Genomic DNA, 23,109 nt, shown 5'->3' with positions numbered 1-23,109 from the left:
GAAGACAGGCTCCAACCAGCCCAGATGATGGGGCAGCTGCCAGGCCTGCGGCAAGGTCATAGGGAGAGACACTGTCACTAACCCTTTGCCAGGCGGTGTCCAACCCTCCGCTGTTGCACGGCCGGTGGGGATGTTGGTGGCGCTTAGGAGTGCGGACTGCGCGTGAAGCCAACGGTGCAGGGGGGCTGCCGTGGGGGGCGGGGGGCGGTGCTCCCCCCCACCCCCGCCATGCATGCCTTTTCATTTTACACTGACAGATTTCGACATCTAGAAGGGCCTCCAAATGCGAAGTGCTGGGGTTGAGAACATCGTCCAAACACCTCAAACAAAATTAGCACACAACAAGGACAAAAGTGCTTTCTTGCTTACCGAGATATTAGCCATTTGGGGTAGATTTCCTTCCCTAGGTCCAGAACCACAGTCTGTTTGGAAGCGTGAAGAATGAATGTGCTGGTGGTGGCAGGTGAGGTGGTTGGCGGGGAGGTAGAGGGGGGACACAAAATGCCTTGTTTGGGATGATCAAAAGCCAAGTGAGTGCAACCTCCAAGGAGCAAGAGAGCTTACTTGGTCCAGAGAACATGGCCCTTGTGGGAAATCCGTGATGCACAAGTTATGGGAGATGGCTCAAATCTTGGGTCCACCATTTATAAGCTGAATGGCTTGGGCAAGTTGTTTCATCTTTCTCTTCAAAGAAGTGTTGGCTACAGCATGCCAGGTGCTGTGTCAAGCACAGAAGATTCTATTGAGGTCTGGACCACATGACCTTGAAGGATTCCAGTTGGGAAGGCAGCACTTACATTAAAAAGTAGAGCTAACACTGCAAGGGCAGGGCCTTGGAATCCTTAAGAGCTGAACAGAATCCAGTTCGATCCCAGCTTCCCTTCTTTCCCTGGGACCTTCTTGGGCAAAATTACTTAAGCTCACTTCAGTTTCCTCATGTGTAACATGAAAATAATAATATCCATCTCATAGGGTTGTGCTGACAATTAAGTGGGGTGTTACACGTAAAGCTGTTAGCACAATATCTGGCCCACTGTGTGCACTCAGAAATGCTACTTGTCATTACTATAATTATCATTACCTTCTTGACCCTGCACCTTGAAAACTGTGTAGAAAAGAACAGGACAGTTGAAATAATTATGGGGATTGAGTAACTCAGATATGAGGTCAGAGTTAAACAACGTACGATTTCTCTGTATGGAGAAATTCAGGCTGAGAAATAACAGCATCTAGATCCTAAAATGGTAAATAATGAGAAGCAGCAGCACTGGCTAAGTCATTCTACCTAAGAAAACAAACCCTAGGGAAGGGTATCTTAACATTTGAAACATAGTTTGGGAACAAATGGAATACTGTAGACTCTAACTGAGACCCGAAGGATATTTAACATTTCCTAAAGGTTGTTGCATGTTGCACCAGTCCCAGAAATGATCTGAGGGTCAAATATGTTTGGGAAATTCTACATAATTCACCACCCTCCCTTAGAAATTCAGGATTCACGTGACTGTTTTAAAGATACTGTGAATTCCAGTAAAAACAAACCGACTAACCCCAAACTATTTAATTCTGTTTCATTTAGTATTTTTCAGATTACCCTGTTTATCAGAATGCCTTGTTTATGCAATAGGCGGTATTATTTTAGGAACACACCTCCTCAACTTTAGATAAGTTACAAAATGTGCGCACTTGAGGGTAGGTCTCTAACCATCTGAAGTTACCACCCTCACAATGGAAAACCACCCATCCCCCTCTTAAAGAACTCTAGGCTAAATGAGCCAGGATTCCAGAAGGCTTGAAACCCAGAAATAGCTGGAACTATGGAGAACAAAAAGTAGAAAAGGACTGACAGCATAGAAATGTGAGACCTGATGGCTGAATAATATTCCTTTGTATATATGGACCACATCTTCTTTATCCATTCATCTGTTGAAGGGCATCTCGACTCCTTCCACGATTTAGCTATTGTGGACAATGCTGCCATGAACATTGGGGTGCATATGGCCCTTCTCTTCACTACATCTGTATCTTTGGGGTAAATACCCAGTAGTGCAATGGCTGGGTCATAGGGTAGCTCAATTTTTAACTTTTTGAGGGACCTCCACACTGTTTTCCAAAGTGGCTGTACCAACTTGCATTCCCAGCAACAGTGTAAGAGGGAGCCCCTTTCTCCACATCCTCTCCAGCAATTGTTGTTTCTTGCCTTGTCAATTGGGTGTTATACATGAACAATGAAATATGGAACACTACATCAAAAACTAAGGATATACTGTATGGTGACTAACATAACATAATAAAAATTTTTTTTAAAAAAAGGATAAAATGGCAAAAAAGAAAAAAGAAAAAAAAGGAAAATGAAATATGAGACCTGGTCATCATCAACCCCCATCATCGTCATTGTCGAGAATGTACGGTGCGCACTGTACAAAGAACCACTAGAAAAGAAAGACGATTATTAAGAGACACAGTCCCAGGTCTGTAAGTCATGTCTTCCTATGGTTGCATTTATTTTTTTTTTCCAATTGTGGAATTCTTATTCCTCTGAGCCTCTGGGAAATGTAGTAGGAAAACTACTGATGTGAAAAGGTAAACATGTTGAAAGAAGACGCTTGTAAATTCCTCATATTATTATTTCCAGGCATCACAATCTAACTCACAAGAAACGAATGAAGCAGGAGGCTTGGGCCTGGTTCTACCTTTCCCCCACCACAGGCTGCATAGCTTTGCATCTGACATTTGGCTTCTTTGGGTCTTGGTTTCTCACTATAAAAGGAATTGGTTGGCCTCTGTTATCTGCTACAGTCCTTCCAACTTTAACATTTTATGATTCTAGGATCTTTAAAAATCTCATTATTGGAAGGCCAAGGTCGATTTTTGCTATGAATCAAAGAAACCCCAGATGTTCAAATATAAACAACCAGATGCTCAGGGGAAAACAGACACTTGAGGAAAGCAAGGGAGCAGGGAAGGCCTGGTATGTCAAGTACAATGCAGAAATAGAGTGGGCCAAAGATGACTTCACAGAACACCTACATGGAAAGGGACATTAAAACCAGTAATGAGAGGTTTGACTTGTTCTTACTATCATCAAAGAGAAGAAGACAGTTAAATCAGACCATTTGACGATCAAGGTGCAAAAGGAGCCCTAAGGGAAGGAAATGTACTAGAGTCGAGACCAAACAAATTATTTGCTGGGAAGCCACTGGGGAGATTCTCTTTTCTAAATCGTCATCCAAGGCAGAAAAACAAATAGAACTCAACAGAGAATGTTCTGGTCCATGCAGGAGAAAGCCCTAAAGGAATTGTAAACACAATCAGGGAACAAATCTTTGGTCTGTCACTATGAACTCTTCTTGGGCCAGAGATGGCCTACATGACTCCCATTTTATCAAAAAGATTATGGAGGGCACAGTGGGGATGGAGAGGACCGGGCTGATTATAGGACCCCCGCAGTGCACTAACTCCTAACCATCCTTCCAGCCTCTCTTTGGGAAGCAGAAACAAGTGGTACCCGGAAAATTGGATTACCATGAATTACCCATCTCTTCCTAAAGTGATGCTAAACTTCAACTTCTGAAAGAAATCTGGAAGGAAAGCAGAGAAGAGCTTTTCTCCTCTCAGTGATAATACTGATAATAAATAGCAATAATAAAATAACTACCATTTACTAAGTGCTTTCTGTGTATTGGTCTGCGGCGCACTGGTCAGTGAGCTATCAAGGTATTAGGTCACTAGTCTGGCTTTGAAGTCAAAGAGAAAAATGGGACAGTGACTAACTTTTTTGAAGATTAAAGAAAACTGTGCCTTTTAAGAAGTGACTTAGGCAGGATAATTAATTCAGCCATATATAGAATGGGGGCCGTGTACAATTTAGCCTAAGAAATCCGAGGTAGAATGTGTAACAATGAGAGTCAAATAGCCTTTATTTATAGGGGAGGTAAGTTTCAGTGTGTGTGGTGCGATGCGAAGGTGTTAGGAAAGTCCAGCTGCCCCCCCCAAAAAAATGTCTTCCTGACCCTCTTAAAATACTGCCTGGATTTACACCATTAAAATAACCCCCTTTGAATGTGGTTTGTATTGTAAAATGCACATTTATTTCACATTCAGCCATTGTCATGCTTTCCGGTGAATTAGTGGTACAGGCTGACAACTCACTAAGGACGTCAACTGAGGAGACAAAGATTCATAGTTGGAGGAGGAGGGACCCTGTGGGAGGATGTGGGGGGGGGAGGGGCATTGCTCCGGTCAGTTCAGCAGCCTGTGGGTGCCAGGGTGGCCCCAGATCCTGAGCTAGGTCCCAGAGATGAAAAGGGAAGTAAATGGGGCTCATTGCTTCAAGAAGCTTACAGTCCAGAGAGTGAACTATGCGAAGCTCATGGGAAGTTTTGAAAAGTGGAGCCAGAGCCTCAGAAAGGAAAGGTGGAGGGACAAAGAAGATTCTCTTCCATCACAGTGTACTGAAGTCTTGGACAGTCAGTTAAAAGAAGGCTTTTTCTTTGTCCCAGGGAGCTCCCCCAAGGAACCATCAAAATCGAAGCTGGAAGGTCTGACACTGTAGGCTGCGGGATGGCAGATCATTCAAACCCCTTTGATTCAGTGATTTTTTTTGTCCTTTGAAATTTAAGTTCATCAAATTTGACTATATCAGAACTTTAACTAGATTGCTGACTGTGAAATAGATGCCCCTTGCCAATTCGTCCTGCCCCCTCCTTCTGCCAGAACCCCACCGTGTGCAGCCCCGATTGTACGGTGGGACTGCTGAGGCCGCTGTTAGAGCAGGCGGCAGGAAATGTAGAGGAATGGCAGCCGGGAGGAGAACGGAGAACTTCTTTAAACAACAGACCAGAGGAGCAGCATGTTTTCAGATGGTATTCAACGAGCACCCTAGAACACAGCTTCTAGGAATGGAGAGAACACTCAATTACTGCTTAAAAGATCTGGGGACTAGTTCTGACTCTGGTATTTACTAGCTGAATTGCCATGGGAAATCCTAATACTATTCACCTCTATTTATGGAAGACAGACTACATGCCAGGCACTGCGCTATGTGTTTTACCTGTAAAAACATTTAATTCTCACGACAACCCACTGGGGTAGATTCTCTCATTTTCCTATTTTATAGATGAGGAATCTTAAACACAGGTAAGTTCAAGGTCATATAACCTAACATTTGTCAAAGTAGTCATTTGAGCACAGGTAGTCAAACTCTGATGTCCACGTTTAGCTACCGTCATACTGCAGTTACCTAAGCCTGTTGGGGCTCAGGTCATTCACTTAAAAATGGACATGTTGGGCTAGACAATGTCTTGACTTCTTTCTGGGTTTAAAATATGATTCTAATTATATGAATTAGACCCATACTTAATAGTCTTAAGGTTAATCTGTGTTTCTGAGTAGTCTGTCTTACAGAACTGAAATCTAAAGACAGATATCTGAAATCTGGTCTTAGATCCCAGCTGTACCTTTTGTTTGGTCAAACTGGACCATATTATTCACTGTTCCACCAAGAAGGCCCTTCCTTCATCCCTGTTTATTGAATTCTACCCATCCTTCCAAAGCCAGCTGAATTGCCAAGTTAGAGCGCAGATCTATTAGGCTGTTGGGGATTGAGATTTGGGACAAATATTTGAGCTAGTGGAAGGAAAAGACATAGAGTAGGAAAAAGAAAGGGTTCAGGGAGCCACTCACAGATGTGGACACTAAGAGCAGAGATGTTGTTGACCTGCACCAGCAAAGCCTTCCCTCTGATGGGCCATAGTTGAAGCCACCAAAGTTATATTCACCGGTACCCAGTTAGGTGAGGTGAAGATGAAATGAGATACCATATGTGAACTATCTAGCACAGTGTCTGGAGAGGACAATGCCATAGTTCTGAATTCCATGGCCTACCGTAGGAATCTGCTCCTCTCCTGCATGCTGAAGAAGGCTGCCTCCTGCCCAGAAAGGAGTAGGACAAACAGAGGTGAGCAGAGACTCCAGGGAGAAAAAAAGAAGTTAGGAGAAAGTATATTAGGATGCGAAGAGAAAAATGAGAGCTAGAGAATAAGAGAGAAAAGGGAAATATAAGGGAATTATGGTAGAGAAGAGGACAGAGGGAGAAATGGAAGCAAAGGGGCAAAAAGGGAACAGAGGGAAGAAGGGAGTGCCAGGGCTTGAAAGGAAAGTTTGCTCAGCTCCTGCAGAATCCCGTGGGGGGGAAGAGTCCCCGAGGTAAGCAGGTCCTCACCCAAGCCCGGAATGCCAGTGGCTTGCCCCTGTACTCTCTGATCCACCTCCTTCCCCTGCTCTGATCTGTACTGTAGGGGCTCTGACCACTGCTCTCTGTCGTCCTGTCCCCTGGCTTCTGCTTTCTACCGCTGGGTGGCCCTGGAGGGTGGGAGGTAGAAACCAGGGGATTTCTTCAGTTTGGGAGGCACCTCCGGTAGTTGTAGCTTCCTTCATGGCTCCCACAACCACTGGGCAAGATCTTCAAGGTTCTGGCAGCCTCTTCCCTTTGTCCCTTGAGCTCTAGGGGCGGAGATGCACCCAGCAGTTGCTAATCTCATGATTGCCTCACTTTCCCCTGGTTGCACTTCCAGTTCTTTCAATACCTTTGTACCTAATTCACTGCATTAAATCATCACTATTGAATTGCCTGGGAAAGAAAACTTTCACTTGGATTTACCCTCAGAGTTCAAAGGCAGCTTTCCCAGTGGGACTAGAAGCAGCAAATCTAAAGAGAGAAAGAAATCCAGCCATCCCAAGAGTCAGGAAGGGTCTGGGTCTACTTCCTCAGTGTTTGATTGGAGAGGGACAAATCCATACTAACTGTCAGAGCTGAGGGACTCTTAGCCTAGGAATTATCCGTAAAATGACTGGGTTCATGACCATTTGTGTCTATTCCTCCATGATTTACCATATTCACTTTAATCACCTTGAGCCTTAGCTTAAGGAACATCTCAGCTTTATTCCCCCAAGGGTTATCAAGTGCCCATTATGAGTATGGATGGCACATAGCTAGGTGTGGCGGGGAAGAACACAGAGCCACAGGGGAAATGGAGGACATGCTCAGTTTTTGGAAGTGTTTGCTTTTTTGCAAGATGAGGTTTGTAGACTATCAGGAGACCCTCTTCATAGACACTCTCTTGAGTTTTTCCAGTACAAACAGAGCTGCAGACACTCAGTGACAACTTTATTCTCACAGCATTCATCTCTCCCATCCCCAGGGCCCCGTTAAAATCAGGCTCTTGTTCTTAAAGAATCCACAGACTAGTGGGGGCACAGAGGAGGCACATGACTGACCCTCAAGCCAGACTGATGCCAACCACAAGGGGTGAATTCTGCATGGGGTTCGGGGAGACTGCACAGAGATGGTAGGAGATGCTAGACACTGAGCCTCCCAGGGTTTGACAAGCTGAGGGACCTACAGGGTTTTCTGGGTTTTTGGCAGAGCACAGAGCAGGATCAAAATCAGTCTCCGAAGAACAGAGGCGTCTAAGGTGTTGTCTATAGGCACGGGTTTTTGGGGTGAGGGTTGGGCAGTGGAGGGGAGGAGACTGACAGGTGGAGGCCCAGCTGTGGAAGGCTCTGAGACTAAGAAATTAGGGTTTGAGGTCATGGGGAGTCATCTGGGATCTTAGACATCTTGTGGCAAGGTCACTTCTGGGATGGCAACTTAGAATGCTGCGTGAGGACAGGATACAAGCCGAGAAGCTGGAGGCAGGGAAGAACTGAGCCTCCAGGGATAGCTTCTAGACCAAGGTTCGGCTTGACCATCGAGGAAAGTGAACATTTGAGCTGAGGCTTTCTATCCATTCAAGGGCAAGCTTCCTCCGTCTGTTGCGGGGTGGGGAGGGAAGTGCTCCTTCCACGGCCGAATGATACGAAGTCTCCAGCCTCAGAAGTTTCGAATTTCTCCTTGCCAAGGTCGGGCCACTACAGGTGGGCGATCGCGAGCCTTGGGCCAACGAGTGGCTCCATGTCCGTCCCCGGCGGCCGCCGCGGCTCGTCCCCTCCAGGCCCGGGCGCTGCCGCGGGCCGTGCCGGGCAGGGCGCTCCGGGAGCTGCGCGGCGGCTGCTTGAGGAGGCCTGGCGGGCGGCGGCGAGAGGCTGTGCCCCAGTTTGTGTCCAATCAGGGAGTGCGGGCTGTGCCCCGAGCCGGGCAGCAATGCGTAAACAAACCCACGGCAACTCCTCCGCCCCCTCGGCGCGCTCGCCCCGCGCCCGCCGCCACCGCCGCCGCCGCCGGCTCCGCTCTCCTCGCGCCCGCCCGCCGGGCCGGCCCCCCGCCCGCGCCGCTCGCACCCCCGCTGCCCCGCCCCGCCCCCGCCGGCGCGGGCTCCCTCACCTACCGCCCCACGCGCGCGCGCTCGCGCACCACGCGCCCCGCGCGGCCCGCCCGGATCGTGGCCTCCCGAGAGCAAGGTAAAGGCGATGCGCGGGGACCCGGGCGGCTTCCCCGCCCGGCGCGGCCCAGGGAAGTTTCTGGCGTCGCCGCTTTCCGCTGGGCCGGGGGGCGGGGGCGGGGGCGGAGAGGCCCGGCGCCGGGCGAGCCTGGCGGGCGGGAGGGGGCCGCCCGGCGCCCGGGGGTCACAAGTTGCCCAAGCTGACATTGGGGCGGGCTGGCGGGCTGCGCGGCGGGGCGGGCGTCGCGCAGAGAGGGGCTGGAGGCGCGGCGGGGCCGGGCGCGGTGCGGGCGAGGGGAGGGCCCCGAGGAACTTTCTCCTCCCCAGAGGGGCTCCTTCCAGCCCCGGCCGCGGCCCCGCCTCGGGAGCAGCCGGCTCCCGGGCTGGAGGGAGACCATGAAATGTGTTTGAAGAAGCTGACGCAGTTTGTGACGCTAGCGGCTTCCTGACGGGGACCGGCAGGAGCAGCGCCTTCTGCGAAGAGGGACGAGCCGGGGCGGCGCTCGGGCCCTTCCCCCGCCCCGGAGCCGCGCGCCCCGGCGCCTAGTTCGGGGGCCGCGGGCTTTGGGCGCGAGCATCTAGCCCGGGCCGGGAGACGGGCCCGGCAGCGCGCGTCGCTTCCGTTTTGATTAGCTCGGGTTATTATATAAGATGTCACGGAGAGGGAAGGGGCGAGCGGGAGGCGCGTTGGCGAGGGCGCGTCGGCCTTCGTCGAGTGGCGGGGAGGGGCGGGAGGCAGGGCCGGGCGGGGACCCACCTGTGCGCCCTCCGCGCCCCCTGCGGGCGCCGCCGGCGCGCGTGCCGGGGGCCGGGGGCTCAGGGGCCGGGCGGGAGACCCGGGGGTGCGGGCGGACGTGTCCGCCGCTCCCCTCCCGCCCCAGGAACACTTGGGCAGCGGCCGAAACGTGCCGTTTCCTCTCGCCTGGCCTGGGTCCCCACGTTTCTGGCTCCAGGCATTTGTACTTTGAAACATTTGTTTAATATTAAGGAAGCTGCGTGTGCGGCGGTCATAGTACGCCCGGAACGTGTGGCCGTGAGCTCCAGGGCAGTGAATGAATCATCGCCCGCGGACCGGGCGCCGATGATTCATGCGGGGTACACACGCGCGCGTACTCGCCGTGTGCCTCTGACCCAGGGACGGCCGCCCTTCTGCAGCGATGACGCCTGGAGGGGCGGGGGAGTGTTCATGCAAAAGAGCGGCGGCTTGTTTTTTCCCCCTTACACAATTTTGGGGAACTTTGGGGTGTCAGGCACCCCAGATTTCCCGAAGCTTGTTTCCAATTCTTGGAAGGGTTGCAGGATTCCACCTGGCTGCATTAATGAGTCGGTGTAGGAGCGCTGATGCGCTGCGAGGCTGGGTCCTGGCTCATTCAGAGTTTGGTTGGTGTCAAGTGAGGTATTGGGTTCTGAAGGAGTCTTTCTAGTAATTGCCTGTGTTTAAGGACCGCTAAAGTAATTAGCACAAACTTTAAAAGTTAGTGGATCTTAAAAGAAAAACAAGTGGCTCCTAATTAGGAGTCTTAAAGATTTAGGCTTTTGGGGGGGGTGCGTGTTTTAAGCCAAATTCAAAAAGGAACTTAGTTTGCCATTAATACAGAACTTTTAACCACTGTGACCACCCTTAAAGACTAACTTGACTCATTCCCACCTGACTCCACATTTGTAGGATTAAGAGTAAGGTTTTCTCATCACTCAGGACTCAGGTCAAATGGCATCTACTCAGCACAGGCCCTCTTGATCACCTTAAATAGCTTTTCACCCCTTACCCCAGGAAGCACACCCAGTTCTATTTTATTTTCTCCATGGCACTTAATCACTATCTGAAATGATTTTATTTTGTCTTTAAGTCCTGTCTCTTTGTACTAGAATGTAAGCTCCACGGTGACAGGGATTTTGGCCTGTTTCACTCACTGCTGTAAGTCTAGCACCTAGAACAGTACCAGGCATGTATTAGGCACTCAGTATTTGTTGACTCCTGAATGAATAAATTCTTTTTCCTGATTTCTTGGTAGGGCTGTCTTTGACAGTTGAAATTCGTCAATGCCTTTTGTGAGTAAGGCACTAAGATGGTACAGTTTTTTTCTTCCAGTTTTCTTTTGATTGATTCATTGCCTCCTCTGTGCTATTTAACTGACAACACAAGCTGGGTTTGAGCATCACATCCTAAGATGCTGAGTGTGAGGAAAGATAAGGCATATAGAGCCTCGTCAGAAGAAAGTGCATTACCGTAGAAGACCGTGGGTGACTAAAAATATTACCTGTGCTGATTGAAAAAGAAGTACAGGATATTGAAATGGAATCAACAAAGTCAAGTTCCCACAGTACTGTGTGTTTTCGCTCATATTTGAAATACTGGTAGTTCTCTATTCCTCCCTCCCCACCAGCCTCAACTTTAGCTAAAGTTTGGGAAGGTCCGTAGTAAGTAGCACTTAATATGAAGTATGAATATAACTAAGTGAATGCAGGAGGTCTTACCTCTGCTTTATTGTTGTTGTTAATGTCAGTAACTCCACAGAAGAGTGGATAGAAGGAGTTACTTAATATTTTAAACCTCTTCAATGTATTGTAAAGAATTAACACTATAATGAGTCAATGAAATAATGGAAGAAGATTTCAAATGTAGTGCTGAATGCTGCCTCCCTAGAGGGTAAACTTTAGTATACTTTTTATTATTATAAATCATAAGTTTTGGAAAGATATTGGTCAGCTTTACTCATAGCAATGTTTTTAGAATTCAGTACTTCCAAAGTTAGAGAAGAGCGGGCATCCAGCAGTGCCCTTTCCCTGATAATAGTTGTGATCATTTTCAAAAGCATAATCTGATTTCAAGAGTAAGCTCAGCAATAACAGAAATTTAAAGCTAAAAGTGACCTTGAAACTACTTAGCACAATTCTTTCCTTTGTACCAACCCCTTTGCTGAGGAAACTGAGACACAGTGAGATGACTCGCCAAGGCTGCAGACAGAGCAGGGATTAGGACTGGGCATCTTGACATCTTGTTGGAAGTCCCTAAATTAGCCAGAGCTCCCATAAGGGGGGGAGGCATGGTCTCTACCATTAGCCCATTGACTGACTGCCTCCTGCTTGTGAGCTCTCAGAGTAAAACTATGTCTTATTCAACTTTGTGCCCTCCCTTGTACCTTGGACATCTAGGAGCTCAACAAATGCTTGCTAAGTGTGGTTGGGCAAATGTGTTTTAAGTTGAGGAATATACTTAAGAATTGAAAAAACAAGAAATCATACCTATTTTCCAGGTTGAAGAAGTTTTCTGACAAGAGTCGGAATGTTGACAGTAATTAACCCTAGAACATTCATAGTAATGAAGCTACTACTTAGTTTTCATGCCTCCAGTTTCAAACAAAATGGCTCACAACTTATAAGTATCTGTGCTTGCTTAGTGGGCATAATTATTCACTGGAGAAATAGTAGGAGACAGGAGTCAAGACAGCTGGTAGGTCTTGCCTCTGCCACCGTGTCCAATTAGAAAAGCCCAGACTTGACAGCCAAATAGAATTGGGGCTGAGCTCAGCTCTGCCCCTAACAATCAGGGCTCTCTGTAGCAAGTTACTTCGCTTTTTTTGAGCATTCTCTCATCTCTAAGGTGGAAGTAGTAGCACCTCCCTTTAAGGATTGTTGTGGGGCTGGGATAACATTTGTCGTGACTGGTGTACACTAGGCCCATAATAAATGGTAATGGCTACAGTTATGACTTCTGATTTATGTGACTCTGGGAACAGCTTCATCTCTCAAAGCTTTGGTTTTCTCAACTAGAGCATTGGTTGTGGGGATAGGACAAGGGGTTTGGGGAAAGGGGCGTGGGGAAGAATTAAATGATTTCTAAGATCTGATCCATCTCTGTACATCTCTGTAGTTTAAGGAATCGATAAAGAATGCACAATTCTCCTTCAATGTTAGTCTAAGTAAAATGATTCATATATTCTTGAACTAACGGCAGAAATGGTTTGTTTCTGGGCTTTCCTAACAATTTGGCATATTTAACTTTGATGATATTAAGTATACTTTCATTCTTTTATATGATGTATGATGGATACCAAGTTAACTTGAATATCTCAGCCTCTCATTCAGCTTACTATACATAAAGCAGTATAAGGAATCTACACGTTAATCAATCAGACATTGGTACCCTTTCTTTAAGAGGTTTGAGAGTCATGTAAGGAGCATAAGACGGGTAACCAAAGGCTGTATTACATGGAAGGACTGTGAGAGGCACAAAGAAAATGCTATGTGGGGGCGCCTGGGTGGCTCAGTCGTTAAGCATCTGCCTTCGGCTCAGGGCATGATCCCAGGGTCCTGGGATCGAGCCCCACATCAGGCTCCATGCTCCGCTGGGAGCCTGCTTCTCCTCTCCCGCTCCCCCTGCTTGTGTTCCCTCTCTCGCTGGCTGTGTCTGTCTCTCTCTCAAATAAATAAATAAATAAATAAATAAAATCTTAAAAAAGAAAATGCTTTGTGATTTCAGAGAAGGAAAAGCTTAACTAAGACTTAATTAAGGCATCTTAAGCAAGGCCTTAAACAATTAGTAGGACTTCAGCTGGCAGAGATGTGGGAACTAGCCTATACTAAGACTTGAATGAGAGGATATATGCGCGTATCCAGGAGTGGAGAGGAATGTGGTTAAGGTGGAGGGTGAGGGACCTGGGGGCAGTATAGGGGGGGCAGAAGTGCACGGCAGGGTTAGGACTGTACTGTGATGATCTTGAAGGCTGGGCTAAGGAGCCTGTGTAGTAGTCAGTGGCTCACCATCAAACGTATTTTAAAGCGTGTGTATTGGGTGTGGGGGTGATGTGATTAGCGCTGTGCTTTAAGAAGATTAATCTGAGTCAGAGGAGCCATGGGTAGTCCCGGTTAGGAAGCTATTAAGATACGCTCCAGAAGAGAAGGAACAGAGAATACAAATTAGGGTGGGAGCAGGTGGGTTGGGTGTGACACCATAGAAGTAAACCAGACAGGAATTGTTGACTAATTAGATGAGGGAGTTGAGGGAGAAGTCAAGGATGGAAGCTGAGTGACTTTGGACAGCAATGGCAGGAATTGAAATAGTCAGGAAGAACCACTAGTAAAGGCACTTGCTGGTAGTGTGCAGTCAGTAAGTGTTTGTCTCATTAATGGAAATGATGATGAGTTTGGATTTGGATATGATCACATTTGTGTGCCTGTGGACCACCCAGATGGATGGGAGCCATTGCAAATAGAGGAAATTTGGGGCATCCTTATGAAGGGAATAAGTTGTGAGAAAGGTTCACAGTGTGGGTGAAAAGAATAAAAGGCTGGGGCAGAGCCTTGGAAAAACCAATATTTGTGGGCTTGGAGGGAGACAGAAAGAGGCTGTCAGGATGCTGAGAAGAAAGAAGCAGGAGAAGGAGGAAAAGGCCCGGTAAGGAAAGGTGAGAGAGGAGGATTGGTGGAGGCTGATCGGGTGGAGAAGCAGAGATCAAAGACTGGGAAGAGATCAGTAAACTTGTCAGGGAGACCATTGTCAGCAGCCTTTGAGGACGGGGTCAGTTGGGCAGCAGAGACAAGTCAGAAACAAGTCAGCCAGGTGCCTGAGGGGTACCTGAATGGGAAGAAAACAGAGTGAGTGTAAACCGTGATCGCACTGTGAAAATCTGAGAGGCCAGTGACTGAAAACAAAAGCATAAGAAAGGCCTGAGAGTATTATGGCTGTCTGTGGAGAGGAAGGGCCTGAAGATCCGGAGAGGTAGTGGGAGGGTAACTGCTGTACCAGGCCCTCCGCAAGTAAGGGGGTGGGAACAAGGGAGAGTGACCGGATGTCCAGATGGCCCAGGACAGTCTTGGTTCACACCTGCTACCCCAGTTTATTTATGGGCTAATATTTGGACAAATATTACAAATATCTGGAAAAATAATGCCTACTTTTATTCTAAATGAAGTTGCTTTTTGAATAATGAATTATTTGATCGCCCAGGTCATGGCACAGGTAGTTATTCATGGAAAAACAGATGCAACATGGAGGCAAAAGACACAGATTTAGAAAGAGAAATTGGGAGCGGGGAGGGCGGGTGGCTGCCTCTGAAATGGGTCCATTCCCTCCTGTTGGGAAACAAGAGCAATGAGGGAGGAGGCCAGGTGATTGGCCGAAAGTAAGTTGGGGTGAGGGGCAAAGTTGGGGAAGGGGAAGAGTTTGGAGTAGCTTCCCATCTGAGTGCCACAGGGAGCCAGAGGTGGCCGGGCCCGACTCGTGGTAGAAGGAATCTTCCCTATCTTCCCGACCGTCTCCAGCAGTGCAGAAGGTTGGAAGTGGAGGTGGTGTGAGGACCACTGGCACTGCCGGCTCCGTCTGGGCCCTGGGTGGAGCAGGGGCAGGTGAGACAGTGCTGCTGGGCTGGGGGGTGGGCAGCACACAGGAGCGCGGGACATGTAGCGGCTGCTTCAGCAGGGGCGGCGGGAAGGGAGACATAGGAGAGCATGTGCAGGGGCTGGTGGCAACGGGCGCGGGGAAATTTTAGGGTCGCTTATCATTATGGAGAGGTCAGTTATGCGCGACCATGTAAACTCAGAATGTCCCTGAGCTTGAGAACGGTGAGGGGTCACAGCCATGAGGCAGAAGGTCATTGATCTTCAGGAACTATGAGGCCAGGGTGTATATTATTATATATTATATAATCTACATTTGTACATTTGGTGTGTGTGTGTGTGTGTGTGTGTATGGATATACATATCTCTCAAAGTCTGTTTTTTAAAATTCTGGAATACATTAAAGCCTTTTTGCACTTTAGAGTTGGAAAGTACCTTAAAAAATAGGGAAGTTGGGAAGTTATTCCTTCATTTAAAAGATGGGGAAGCTAAAGTCTTTTAAAGATTTTCGACAAAGAATGTAACTTGCCCCATATCACAAGCATGTGTGACAGAGCTGGCTCTGGAAGGGACCAGAATCTCTGAATCTCAGTTTAATATTTTCCTCTAGAGCAGAAGTAATTAAAGTATCCACGAAACGAAGTCTTAGAAACTTCCACTTGGCTTGCCCACTTACTACTATTAGAACACTGGTGTTTTTGGACACAGAAACCCATTGAGGAGAACTGTGGGATCAGGTCCATGTCCTCTGTCTTCTAACCCAAAGGCAGGTGGTGGCATCTTTGAGGAGGACCCATGAAAAGAAGCAGTTCTTCCCCATGAATTAAAAAACAGGCAAGCATCAACAGATAGACAAAATATTAGCTTCATTACTGATAAAGGCTAGATTCGAGGACATAGCTTGGTGTGAAGTTCAAAATGGCCTTGTGCATCTCCACCCTCATGTAGACTTTGGAACAACACGCAGGATAGAAGGTTTGAGGCTGAAGAGCAGAAATACTCAGACCTCTGCCTTTCGCTGCCCAGCCAGAGAAAAAGAGAAAGATGCCAAATCCCTTACGCTTAATCTCTTCCACAGAAAAACTCCATCCATTTGAGAACTGAGAAACAGCTGTCACAGACTAACCAAACAAATTGTTCCACCGCTATAGGGAAGAATGTGGTGTAGGGCAAGAAGACAGGAGTGGACCGGGAATAGCCCTCCGTTGGAAACCTTGTGGGTGGGAAAGCAGTGTTGTTCCCTTTGAACATAAGGCTATTGACCACTCATAGGTTCCTTGTTTGCATTTGAGTTCAGGTAACTTCTGAGGCAACAGGTGCATTTTTACACCAACTGGACGTAAGTGAAATGACTGAGTGTGGTCCTTCATCAGTCAGTTTCGCAGCCATACCTAGTGGGTCTCTGCTTCCTCCCTGGTGATCTCAGGAAACTCACAGACGTCAGAGCAAAGACCATCAGCTTTGATAACCTGTTTGTGAATTCAAAACTTTGGAAAAGTGGAAAGTTCTTTCTCTTCATAAAATGTTTAAGGGGCCCTTAAGTGGACATATAGCACTTGGAATTAGTGTTGATTCCATCACTATTAGTAACCTTACTAATTAACTATTAAATTCCTCCGTTTCCTCATCGGAAGATGACTATCGAAATTCGGTGAGACTTTGTTTTAGGCACTGAAGGTAAATCATGATGACTTTTCCCCCGTTATCCATGTCAGTATGTATAATAATTTTAGACAAGTAAGATTATAGCACTGTGTTTCATGACAAAGGAAATTTCTGACTTTTTATCCACTTCTCTTTTAATTGTTAAAAAAGTAATTTTTATTATCAAATATAACACATATATAACTTTTGAAATGCAAAATGTATAGTTCAATGAATTATTAAAAAGCGAACATCCATGTAACCACCAACCAGCTCGAGAAGTAGAACAATGTAATTTTTTCTCCCCATAGGAATCTTTTTCATTAGATGCTTGGTTTTCTTTTCAGGGAAGTCATGAGTATTTATACTCATGGCAATTATAAGTATGGACAGGTCCAAACTATGTGTTCCTTTTGAGTGGAATGAGATCAAAGATGTAATATTAGTATTTTACTCTGTAGTTATTTTTTATTTCTGTAACTACGAATTTAGTGTTTAGAACAAGTCCCGGGTTTTCAGCCTTAAAGATCAAAATCTTCAGGTTAAGAGTCTTCACATTTGTGTCCCTTGGATGGGAGTGAAAAATTGGGATCATCTGGATGTGAGAAAAGTCTTCATGCTTAATTATTTTTTAAACTTTCTGGTCATCCCTCTTTGCCTGCCTTTAGAAGCAAAACAGCTAAGCTTCCAGTATTGATGATGACGGTGTGCAGTCATCAAAGGTCTTCTTGGAAAACACCTGGCCATTATTGAGGCCAATACCTCTCTGTTCACACCACCGTCTTAGGCTAGATTTGAAGTGGCAAGAAGGAGTCAATGATAATAGCTTTATTGCATGAAACACCTATATTTTCTTTTTTTTTTTTTAAAGATTTTTATTTTTTTATTTGACAGAGAGAGAGACAGCCAGCGAGAGAGGGAACACAGCAGGGGGAGTGGGAGAGGAAGAAGCAGGCTCCCAGCGGAGGAGCCTGATGTGGGGCTCGAACCCAGAACGCCGGGATCACGCCCTGAGCCGAAGGCAGACGCTTAACGACTGAGCCACCCAGGCGCCCCTATATTTTCTTTGTTTAATCGTAATCTAGTATTGTAAATTCTTTTGTCTTTTAAGGCTAAATTAAAGAGTCAATAAATAAGTCTTTTGTGGTATCCACAAAAGGGTTCTCTTGGATAAGGGTTTTTTTTATGATTAAAAAAAGGAAATGATGATAAACATTAGAATAATTAGAAAAGTATCCTAGCTGATCTGGTGTATCTGTGAAAAGAGAGAAGCTAGGCTTGTTTTAAAAATTGATAAAGAGGGGCGCCTGGGTGGCGCAGTCGTTAAGCGTCTGCCTTCGGCTCAGGGTGTGATCCCGGCGTTATGGGATCGAGCCCCACATCAGGCTCCTCTGCTATGAGCCTGCTTCTTCCTCTCCCACTCCCCCTGCTTGTGTTCCCTCTCTTGCTGGCTGTCTCTCTCTCTGTCAAATAAATGAATAAAATCTTTTTAAAAAAAGTTAAAATTGATAAAGAAAGGCTCATCTTTTGGGGCAGTTTCTATGGTTGTAAGATTTGGTTGTGGGGACTTCAGGTTAGAATTTGGTGGGCTGCATCTATGAAAAGCCTACAGCAAATATTATTCTCAATGGGGAAAAGCTGGAATCCTTTCCCTTAAGATCAGGAACACGACAAGGATGCCCACTCTCGCCACTATTATTCAACATAGTACTAGAAGTCCTTGCAACAGCAATCAGACAACAAAAAGGGATAAAAGGTATCCTAATCGGCAAAGAAGAAGTCAAACTGTCTCTCTAGCAGATGACATGGTACTCTATATGGAAAACCCAAAAGAATCCACTCCCAAACTATTAGAAGTTATAGAGCAATTCAGTAATGTGGCGGGATACAAAATCAATGCTCAGAAATCAGTTGCATTTCTATACACGAATAATGAGACTGAAGAAAGAGAAATTAGGGAATCCATCCCATTTACAATAGCACCAAAAACCATACGTTACCTTGGAATTAACTTAACCAGAGACGTAAAGGACCTATATTCTAGAAACTATAAATCACTCTTGAAAGACATTGAGGAAGACATAAAAAGATGGAAAAATATTCCATGCTCATGGATCAGAAGAATTAACATAGTTAAAATGTCCATGCTACCCAGAGCAATCTACACTTTCAATGCTATCCCGATCAAAATAATGATGACATTTTTCAAAGAACTGGAACAAACAGTCCTTAAATTTGTATGGAAACAGAAAAGGCCCCGAATCTCCAAGGAACTGTTGAAAAGGAAAAACAAAGCTGGGGGCATCACAATGCCGGATTTCGAGCTGTACTACAAAGCTGTGATCACAAAGACAGCATGGTACTGGCACAAAAACAGACACATAGACCAATGGAACAGAATAGAGAGCCCAGAAATGGACCCTCGGCTCTTTGGGCAACTAATATTTGATAAAGCAGGAAAAAACATCCGGTGGGAAAAAGACAATCTCTTCAATAAATGGTGCTGGGAAAATTGGACAGCTACATGCAAAAGAATGAAACTTGACCACTCTCTCACACCATACACAAAAATAAACTCCAAATGGATGAAAGACCTCGATGTGAGACAGGAATCCATCAAAATTCTAGAGGAGAACATAGGCAGCAACCTCTACGACATCGGCCAAAGCAACCTTTTTCATGACACATCCCCAAAGGCAAGAGAAACAAAAGATAAAATGAATTTATGGGACTTCATCAAGATTAAAAGTTTCTGCACATCCAAGGAAACAGTCAGAAAAACTAAGAGGCAGCCCACGGAATGGGAGAAGATATTTGCAAATGACACTACAGATAAAGGACTGGTATCCAAGATCTACAAAGAACTTCTCAAACTCAATACACGAGAAACAAATAAACAAATCAAAAAATGGGCAGAAGATATGAACAGACACTTTTCCAATGAAGACATACAAATGGCTAACAGACACATGAAAAAATGTTCAAAATCATTAGCCATCAAGGAAATTCAAATCAAAACCACACTGAGATACCACCTTACGCCAGTTAGAATGGCAAAAATAGACAAGGCAAGAAACAACAATTGTTGGAGAGGATGTGGAGAAAGGGGATCCCTCCTACATTGTTGGTGGGAATGCAAGTTGGTACAGCTACTCTGGAAAACAGTGTGGAGGTCCCTTAAAAAGTTAAAAATTGAGCTACCCTATGACCCAGCCATTGCACTACTGGGTATTTACCCCAAAGATACAGACGTAGTGAAGAGAAGGGCCATATGCACCCCAATGTTCATAGCAGCAATGTCCACAATAGCTAAATCGTGGAAGGAGCCGAGATGCCCTTCAACAGATGACTGGATTAAGAAGTTGTGGTCCATATATACAATGGAATATTACTCAGCTATCAGAAAGAACGAGTTCTCAACATTTGCTACAACATGGACAGCACTGGAGGAGATAATGCTAAGTGAAATAAGTCAAGCAGAGAAAGACAACTATCATATGATTTCTCTCATCTATGGAACATAAGAACTAGAATGATCAGTAGGGGAAGAAAGGGATAAAGAAAGGGTGGGTAATCAGAAGGGGGAATGAAACATGAGAGACTATGGACTATGAGAAACAAACTGAGGGCTTCAGAGGGGAGGGGGGTGGGGTAATGGGATAGGCTGGTGATGGGTAGTAAGGAGGGCACGTATTGCATGGTGCACTGGGTGTTATATGCAACTAATGAATCATCGAACTTTACATCAGAAACCGGGGATGTACTGTATGGTGACTAACATAACATAATAAAAAAACATTAAAAAAAAAAAAGAATTTGGTGGGCTGCACCTGTCAGTCCCTGCCAAAACCCCCCTGTAACGATGGTGTGAACGTGAGAAGAGGCAATGGCAGGTGGGAGGCACGAACACATGTTCGGAGGACGAAAAGCAAACACACCTGTGGCAGTGGGCTTAGTGCAGCGGGGAAAGTTGGTACTTACGTGCTGTGAGAGGAAGTTGGGAGTAGATCCTGGGAAGAAACAGCCAGTTTATCTCCCAGAATCCCAGAAAGGCTCTGCAATGAGAGGCTCTGGAGTGGGGCTGAAAATAAGGCAGTGATTGCAGGTCTGTGAAAGGCACCAGCCCCCAGTTCACTTTCCCCATCCCATACAGCAAGATGAAGCCCTTGCTGGACACTCGACATTCTTTTCCGGAGAAGGTGAAGTAAATTCACAGTTCTGGATTTAGAGCTACCAGGCAAAAAAAAAAAGGGGGGGGGGGTAAAGGTGAAATGCTCGGTGAAAACAGAGGAATTTAATGAAAGTCTGCATACTTAACACTGAGACCCTGTGCTCTCTTTCCTCTGCACAGTCCTAGGAGAGCGAGGTAATTACCAACCCAGGCAGGGTATTGAAGGGGTCTTCTCTGCCTGTAAAGAACAGCACTAGAGAAAAGACATATAGGTACTGACACTGAGGGCCCACACTGTAAAAACTGACTTACTACCCATTCTTCTTAAGTGAACCCACCAGCCAACAACCCTCTTCCCTCAACTCCATGAGTATACAGCTTACAGTCAACTTTTTAGTACCTTACTCTTAAATACAAGTAGACCGTGTACACTCTTTCTGCTATGCCAGAATATGAGACTAATATGATGGAATGCCTGCCAGACTGGTCCTCTAATTGTGTTTCTTCTCTTCTGTCTTTTCGTTTTTATTTCTGCTTCATCTTCTCCTTCCACTGATTTTTTTTTTGGCCATCTTATTTTTAAATTTCTAATATCTATTTCTTACTATTTTTGTAGGCTCATTTTATGAATTATAGGTGAGTTTAGGAATATGAAATTTAGTATCAGAAGAGATAGCTAGAAGTTTTAAACGTAGTGTGCCTTTAGGAAGTGGGTTTGGGGGTGACCATGAAGTAAGACAGGCTGCTGCTATATTTCATTTTAAGCATGGTAGTATTATATGAATGTTAAAGTCATCTGTATGAGTTAGGTTGACAAAACTAGTAAGAAAAAATAAGGCAGTGCTAGTAAGTGGATTAGGGAATGATTTACATATATCTAGAACTTTAAAAAAATATACATTACAAGTTAAGAGGTGATGTTTTGATATTAGAATCCTTCCTCACAACTGGGATTCCAGCCCTCTGTTTCAGAATCACTTGAGAGAGGTTTTTGAACATTCAAATGACTGCCTCTATCCCAAGATTCTTACTTATTTGGCTTTGGGTGGGCCTCTAGGAATCAGTAATTTTTAGAAGAATCCCATCAGCTTCTGATGTATGGCTTGGGCTAACTCCTAGCTCAATATTTTGAACACCTTTGCTGCTTCTTAAGTGTTTCTTGTATTCTTCCTCTTCTCTCTCTCTTCCTCTCTGTGTCTGTCTCTCTGTCTCTCTGCTTCTCTGTCTCTCTGGTTCTGCTGCAGGTCAGATCTTTGCTCTCTGTCAGTTCTGAACTGATACGGTCTATTTTATGTCAGTAGAGTAGGAGGAAAGAAAGGGAGACGGGGGAGAGGTCATTTGGATGACCATGAATTATGAGAGTGGCTACACAGGGAGCCAATATTTGTCTCCTTTTGTTTTGTAGAAACTACTTAAATTGATGACCTTATCTTGAATTTCCTCTGGAGTAATTTTGGAGCCCAACTTCAAGTAAATTTGAACTTAATAATATTTTGTTATTTCTTTACCTTCAGTGTTGCCTCTTGGAGCTAAATCAGCTGCATCCTGGGGTTACCCTCAAGTTCTTTTACCTCCTTGGGTTTTGCCCCTGCCTCCCAGCTGTGGTCTACCAGATGTTCACCAATAGCAGCATTTCCATTTTGCGCCTGGGATCACCAGCAACTTTCATGGCTTTCTAGTTTTCTGTGAGGGAATTCTTAGAAGGGTAGTTAGCAAGCAAGAGATGAAGGAATGTAAAAATTATATAATTTCCCGAGGGTGGAGGTCTCGTTGCATTAGACCTTTGACTATAGAGAATTCGTACATCTAAAAGAAGTGCTTGTTGTATGGAGGAGAGAAACATTTTAGACTCTGGGAATAAATTTCTTAAAAAAAAAATCTGACAAACTTTTAGGTTTATAAAAATATCAGTAATTACAGAGAGTTAAGGTTTCCTTTGAATCTTTCCCCAGTCCCATTCCCTGCCTCCCTAGATCCAACCACTTGTGAATTGGGTGTGTCAGTGACTGACTTGTAGTCACTTCACGTCAAGACAACGCCCTGCTCCATACAGTGACAGGACTTACCTCTCACATTCCGTCCAGTGCAGGGAGCTGTTCCGGCTGGTGTCTGAGGGACATGTAGCACGTTTATACAGCTAGGCCGAAGTATGCTCTTTAAGATGAGGGGTTGGTTCATCTCATCAGTGCGTCTTATTTAGAGCTTGCCCCCTTGATGCAAGACCCTTCCAGGCCAGGGCTTGTCACAGTTCACCGTGCCCACAAATCATTGTGGATGGCATTACACTGCACATTCCAATTCAGTTGATCTCAAGTGGGACCTGAGATTATGCATTTCTAATAAGCTCCCAGGGGATGGGGCTGCTCTGCAGACCACACTTAGAGAAGTAAGGTTCTGGCCAGTGGTTCTCAGCCCTCGTTGCTCATTAGAATCATCTGGGTGCTTCTTGGACCTATCCTTAGTGAGTCTAATTTAACCGGCCTAGGGTGGGGCCCTGACATGACACATACATGTGTGCAAGTGTGTGTGTGTGTGTTTTAACCCGCCAAGTGACACTAATGTGCAAATAGGGTTGAG

At 45.7% G+C, this 23,109-nt stretch overlaps 1 protein-coding gene across 1 annotated transcript in view; it reads left to right on the top strand.

The window, feature by feature from the left end:
- The first annotated feature begins 8,311 nt into the window (after nucleotides 1-8,311).
- The window catches only part of PCGF5 (polycomb group ring finger 5), a 118,291-nt gene continuing 103,493 nt past the window's right edge, over nucleotides 8,312-23,109 (top strand). The window contains exon 1 of the mRNA XM_040623966.1: nucleotides 8,312-8,400. The gene's annotated coding sequence lies outside the window, so the exon portion shown is untranslated. The remainder of the gene's footprint in view (nucleotides 8,401-23,109) is intronic.

The sequence above is a fragment of the Ursus maritimus genome, unplaced genomic scaffold (genome assembly GCF_017311325.1).
Source record: "Ursus maritimus isolate PB19 unplaced genomic scaffold, ASM1731132v1 scaffold_7, whole genome shotgun sequence".
NCBI lineage: Eukaryota > Metazoa > Chordata > Mammalia > Carnivora > Ursidae > Ursus > Ursus maritimus.
This window is presented reverse-complemented; position numbering and strand designations above follow the sequence as displayed.